This window comes from Lycium barbarum, chromosome 6 (assembly GCF_019175385.1).
Source record: "Lycium barbarum isolate Lr01 chromosome 6, ASM1917538v2, whole genome shotgun sequence".
NCBI classification, from domain to species: domain Eukaryota; kingdom Viridiplantae; phylum Streptophyta; class Magnoliopsida; order Solanales; family Solanaceae; genus Lycium; species Lycium barbarum.
Window position 1 is genome coordinate 54,751,694 of NC_083342.1, and position 7,294 is coordinate 54,758,987.

Consider the following 7,294-nt stretch of genomic DNA (forward strand, 5'->3'; position numbering starts at 1 on the left):
CAAGGTATGTAAGGCTTACCCTTTCTTTCTTGTGGCATGATCTTTGTGACAAAAACAGACAAAGTATATGTATGATTTCAAAGACACTCCTATTCTTAGAGCCACTATGATGGCTAATGTTCTTGACTTCCAAAAAACTGTTTTGCTATGTCTTGATATGTGCGTATGGTTTCGAAATTTCTATTTTGATTTGATCCATAACGATATTCGAGAGGCATTTCATATGACTATTGTTTTGATTTTCCAAAAACAGCTTCTGAAATGTTCAAAGAGGTTTCTGTAGTAAAATGTCCCTTACTTTCGTATACTAACTCGGATTGACTTGAAACGTGTTTATGAACCTCAAGTGTCGATCTATGTACTTATCCATCAAGTCTTGAAATTTGTTTTATATGCATATAGTTTCTCACGACACTGCTCGTGCATGCCTTAATGTATCCTCCACTGTGTCCCGGGCCAGGGTATGTTCTCGTGCGTACTCCATTGCATTGTACACCGCGTCCCTCGCTAGAGGGCCGGGGCATGTTATATGTATATATATGATATGATAACATGATGATATGATGACGGGGTGGCGGCCAGGATGGCATATGATGACTATATTCACTGCGTCCCTCACTAGAGGGCCGGGGCACGTTATATGTACATATGATATATGATGATGACATACATGATTTTACCGCGTCCCTCACCAGAGGGTCGGGACACGTTATATGTATATATAATATATGATGATGACATGCATTATTTTCATTTGAAAAGGCAAGTGTATTGATGTTTTCTAACAGTCATACGTGTTCTGGTGAGTTGTATTTTAGTTATGATCCTCTATATTGTACTTCAAGCCTTACATACTCAGTACATATTCCGTACTGACCCCCTCTTCTTCGGGGGATGCGTTTCATGCCCGCAGGTACAGACGTTCACGTGAGTGACCCGACAGCTTAGGTCATCTATTCTGCTGCTTTGGAGTGCTCCCTTGTTCTGGAGCCTGCATTTTGGTACAGACTCTTGCGTTGTATATATGTATGTATATATTCAGGGGTACGGCGGGACCCTGTCCCGTCATATGATTCTATTGTCTTTGTTAGAGGCCTGTAGACATGTATGTGGGTCATGGGACGTTATGGTTCAGTTATGTCTGTGTGGCTTGCGTCTAAGCGATTCTATTTGCTATGACAGCCTTAACGGCTTGTATGTACGTGTATGTATGTATATGTTTGGGGCGATGCGTTTTACGACAGCCTTGCCGGCTTCTATGTAATATATTTTTTATATGTGACCGCTTAAGACGACGTCGGACCTTTGCATCTGTATAAGTCAGTGTACGCCGAATCTGGATTTGCCATTTGTATGCCGGTTCTGGTAAGTGGGTGTGTATGGGTGTCCCGTTCGGGCACTAGTCACGGCCCACGGGGTTGGGTCGTGACAAAAGTGGTATCAGAGTAGTTCGTCCTCGAAATGTCTACAGGCCGTGTCTAGTAGAGTCTTGTTTATCGGTGTGTGGTGCACCACATCTATAAACAGGAAGCTACAGGATATTTAGGATGTCACATTTCCTTCGATCTTAGATCGTGCAATAGAGCTGTATTATCAGGATGGTTCCTCTCTAATGAATTACTGTGTTTACAGCGATGCCCCAAAGAGAACGATAGTGTCAATATCTAGAGAGATCGCTTCTGATTCCTTTTCCTGCAGGTGAATGTAGATTGACGAAAGATGAAAAGGTCAACTTCAGATAGTGGGGGTGCTAAGAAGACCCCTAGGGTATCTCCAGGACAGAGTAAGAGGAGCCTCATCTATTCTATTGAGACTGATCCTTCAGAGGACCCGGCAACAATCCCTCTAGAGTTTCTGACCCCCAGGGAAGAGGACCCCGCGGAGGGCAGTTACGATACAGATCCCTCGGAGGATCCGGCGAAGATTACTCCAAAGTTTCTGATTCTTAGGGAGGAGGACCCCACAGAGGATAGTTACGATACAGATCCATCCGAGCATTTCTCTGGGACACCGGAGGAGGAGATTTCTGGGGCCATGCCAGCTGCTCTTGTGGTGGAGCACAACGTTAGACAGGCCTCTCCGGTGAGTGTTACGGACTACTCCAGTCCCCTATCCTGGCCGTCAGTAAATCAGGAATTGCCCGATTATCTATACTCCTCAGATTCAGATACGAGTGATGACGAGAGTCAGACGGGCAGATGGAGCATAGATGATGGTGAGGAGCATACTTCATACGGCAGCCCATCAGGTCAGGCTGGAGACAGGTCGACTACAGGTATATGAGTTACTTATGGAACTTTCTATGTAGATGTAACTTCTGCAGAGTATTATTTAATAGTGGTGAGCTGAAACCCAAAGGTGGCCGATGACTCAGTATTTATAGGTAATGGTGACTAAGGTGTTCCCGCCACCAGAGGGAATCTGGAACCTTCGGACGAGAGGTAGTCATATGTATAGAAGAAAAGTTAATATTGAGGATTTAGCAGGTTGACACGGTAATTGCATAGTCAGAAAGGAAAAAGGGACCCTCTTTAGATCGGAGTGAGACACGTTACGAGAACCTTCCAGAAGTTATTAAGACCCCGACTTGCCCTAGATTACGTGATAAAGGTTGTACGGGGAAGTGGATGCAATTAAACCAGCATTTCCGTACCGAAATTCATCAAAGTTTCGAGGTTAAGCGTGCTAGGGCCAGAGCAATTTTAGGATGGGTGACCCCCTGGGAAGTATACAAAAATTTCCATAAATTTAGATATAAGAGACAAATGGGAAATTAGGGTAGTCTAAGGAAATTAGAGTATGCGGAGTGGATAGAAACCTTAAAGAGGTCATGTAGGCTAAGGCGGACTAGACCGGTGAAGAAAAAGAAAGTGCATCACAACTCTGGAATTAGGGTGACCTTGAATAGCGGTGGAAATATTGAAGAAAAAGAAAGTGCATCACAACTCTGGAATTAGGGTGACCTTGAATAGCGGTGGAAATATTTGGGAGCGAAATGGTAGTAAATATATATAGGCATATGACATCTCATTTGTGACTGTATCGATTGGTAGGTGAGTCCCAGAAACCCGTGTTGTGATGTATGGAAGGCATTAGTTGAACGGAATTCAAGGGACAAACGAAAAATATGGTACAGATGTTACGAGGTGAACTGATACGGGTTCCATCACTGGTTAAAGTTGGAAAGTCCTAATACAACCATGTCCGGGAGCAGAAAGAAAACCAGTACGTGAAGGGTAAGGAGCTTCGAAGTATCAGAAGTGTTGAAGGAAAGGAATATGGGGGAGTAAAGCCTCAGGAGAGCCGACGGGCAAAGCACGAAACTATTTGCGTAGAAATTTGAAGGACAAGTATGTAAAAGAATTAGAATGTGATAGTATGGAACAAAAAGAGGAATAGATCTGAGAAAGGTTACCAGTGAGCATAGGACGAGCGTACGGGAGTACGAAGGATACTTAAATAAGTTGGCGATAGCAAACCGATTATTTGCCAAGGGAAGGACAAGGATAGTGAGTTGGTGTAATTGATAAGAAAACCTATGACATGGAATGAGGATTCGTATGAAGACTGAGAAATTCGATTATCGAGAAAATAGAGTGAAAGATAAGGAATAGGCATGAAGGAAAGGAAAACTTGGCCGAATCCTCTATTATAGAAGGATATAATTACAAAAGGATAAATACGTAGCCCTAACGATATGGTTACTTCGGGCATAGAGAAGCCTTCCTGGAAGGTGACTTAAGAATGGAACCGATTCGTGTATATAAAAGAATATCTTACGAACCCCAGAGACGATGCTACAAACAACAAGGGAAGAAAGCTACTCCCTAAGAAAGATTAAGGATACTGACGGCCTGATCGAAGGAAAAGGAAAACATTTAGGGCGAAAGTAACTGGAGACGGTTACGCACCAAAAGGTTAATGACACCGTTAGGCATAAAAGACAGGGGTATGTCAAAATGGAAAAAGTAAGTGTCGGAAATGGATGCCCTTATAAGTATTCCGACTAAATACGAGAACGTAGTTAGCAAGGAGATAGACAGGACAGACTCCGCGATGAAGGAACTTCACTTGTAAGAAGATCGCGGAAAGAGATGGTTACTTAAAGGGCATAAGCGTATATAGACCCTCTTATTAAGGGGGGGGGGGGGAGAACATACTAGACTTAAAATGAGCTATGACGATTCAAGTTCCAGAAAAGGAGACTTATTAGCTCGGGGCCAGAGTTCGGGGTATGTTGGCATATCGTGAGGGTTACGAAAAGACGTAGAAATGAATTGGCAATAAGTGTACCAATAGATAGGTATAGGGAGAAAATATGGAAGGCACATGGAGAGGTCAACAAATATAAAAAGGACAACCCGAAACGGCACCATGTGAGGCTCGGTAAGGCAGAAAGTGCAAATTACCGATCGGTTAGTTCGATGTTGATGGAACTAAGTTAATCGGCCCAGATATGTTTTAGCAGGTAGTCGGTAAGGTGAAACCCATACGGGAACGGTTGCCAGCAGCTCGGAGTCGACAGAAGTTATACGTAGATAATCGACATCGACACCTCGAATTTCAAGTAGGTGATTGGGTATTTTCTGAAAGTGTCACCCATGAGGGGTGTAATGAGATTCGGCAAGAAGGGAAAGCTCTGTCCGAAGTATATTGAACCTTATCTGATTGTCCGCAAGGTAGGCAAGGTCGCCTATGATAATTATAAAGAAAAATTCCCCCGAAGTGTTTATAAGACCCTATAAGATTAATTCAACATTCGAGGACGAATGTTCTAAAGGGGGGGGGGGTGGAGGATGTTATATCCCGCATTTTGTACATTTGGATGATTCAAGACAATTGCAAGAAGTTAAGGACAAGGCTATATTTTGATCTTGTTTAACACACAAGTTGTTTATGAAAATTAATGATGTGGAAATATTAAGTAAAGCTAGGGGTAAAAGGGGAAATTCACAAGGTGGCCCATGGAAATATTAACGAAAATTTGGGGTTAAAAGTTGATTTTGGAAAACTTATAATTCTTGAAAATAAAGGCCAAGTGGCCGTCCAAGATGGTATGGGCCTTGGTCCACATGAATGAATTGTATATGTGGATATAGATGATTAATTCATCACATTTCTCATCTTTATCACTTAAAGAAAATTCAAGAAGCTTGGAGAACAAAAAAAAGGAAGGCCATTCGGCCAAGGGCTTAGCCGAACAAGGCACAAGAAAAATGGATCAAAAATTATTTTCTTCTAGCTAAACAACCAATTGGATGGTCCCTAGCAAAGTGAAGTAGTCATTGGAGCAAGTAAAACATCTATTCTTGCAAGCTACAAATCCTAGCCAAGTGAGAAGTTAAGGGAAAAAGGTAAGGTTTAATCCTCTTTTCATGTGTTATGGATGGTTTGTACATGTTGTAGTATGTAGAAGTGGATGGAATTTATGAAAATATGGATGTTGTGTTGTGGCCGTGCATGTCTAGGTGTTGTGTAGAAGTGACGAATTAATTTTACTTAGTATTTTGGTTGTTGTTGTCATGAATTCTATGATAAAAATGAGAGTCTAATGATTCAAGTTGAAGTTGGAATTGTTGTGGGCTGTTTTAGAAGCCAATGAGATTTGAATGTAGCTTTTTGTATTTTTGGAAAATAATGTTGTTAGTGTGTGAATTGTTGGTGTAGTTCATGAACTTGAAGGAAGGAAATGTGTTATTATTGTTCTTGTTGCATTTGGAAGGTTTCGGGTGGAATGGCATATTGGTTAGATTATTTTGAATATTGTGCGGACTGTTTGAAGTGTTCTTGAATATTGTTTGAATGGTTTCGGATTAGTACTTGAATATGTAAGCAATTATGAATTGAACATAAATGAAACGCCGTCAAAGTTTCTAGAAAGAAGTCGTTAACGTTGGAATGCGTTTTGAATTGATTTGTTGATATTGTTAGAATGACTGTTGATATTGTTGTTGATAATTTGGACGAGTTGAATTCTCGGATTTGTTGTTGATGATTTGGCAGAGTTGGATTCTCGGGGATAGTTGTATTTACAGGGGAAATGCTGCCGAAATTTCTGTAAATAAAGTGTTGGTTGAGGATTGGACTTCTAAGTATCTATAGCTAATGTTTGGTATACGCTAATATTGTTGTAGATCTTGCGAAGCCAAAGACGTAAGTTTGGATTAGCGTAGGAAGGGGAAAGGTATGTAAGGCTTACCCTTTCTTTCTTTTGGCATGATCTTTGTGAAACAAACAGACAAAGTTTATGTATGATTTCAAAGACACTCCTATTCTTAGAGCCACTAGGATGGCTAATGTTCTTGACTTCCGAAAAACTGTTTTGCTATGTCTTGATATGTGCGTATGGTTTCGAAAGTTCTATTTTGATTTGATCCATAACGATATTCGAGAGGCATTTCATATGACTATTGTTTTGATTTTCCAAAAACAGCTTCTGAAATGTTCAAAGAGGTTTCTGTAATAAAATGTCCCTTACTTTCGTATACTAACTCGGATTGACTTGAAACGTGTTTATGAACCTCAAGTGTCGATCTATGTACTTATCTATCGAGTCTTGAAATTTGTTTTATATGCATATAGTTTTTCACGACTCCACTGCGTCCCGGGCCAGGGTATGTTCTCGTGCGTACTCCATTGCATTGTTCACCGCGTACCTCACTAGAGGGCCGGGGCATGTTATATGTATATATATGATATGATGACATGATGATATGATGACGGGGTGGCGGCCAGGATGGCATATGATGAGTCTATTCACCGCGTCCCTCACTAGAGGGACGGGGCACGTTCATGCATATATGATACATGATTTTATTCACCGCGTCCCTCACTAGAGGGCCGGGGCACGTTATATGTACATATGATATATGATGATGACATACATGATTTTACCGCGTCTCTCACCGAAGGATCGGGGCACGTTATATGTATATATAATATATGATGATGACATGCATGATTTTCATTTGAAAAGGAAAGTGTATTGATGTTTTCTAACAGTCATACGTGTTCTGGTGAGTTCTATTTTAGTTATGATCCTCTATATTGTACTTCATGCCTTACATACTCAGTACATATTCCATACTGACCCCCTCTTCTTCGGGGGCTGCGTTTCAGGCCCGCAGGTACAGATGTTCACGTGAGTGACCCGACAGCTTAGGCCATCTATTTTGCTGCTTTGGAGTGCTCCCTTGTTCTGGAGCCTGGATTTTTGTACAGACTCTTCCGTCGTATATATGTATGTATATATTCAGGGGTACGGCGGGGCCCTGTCCCGTCATATGATTCTGTT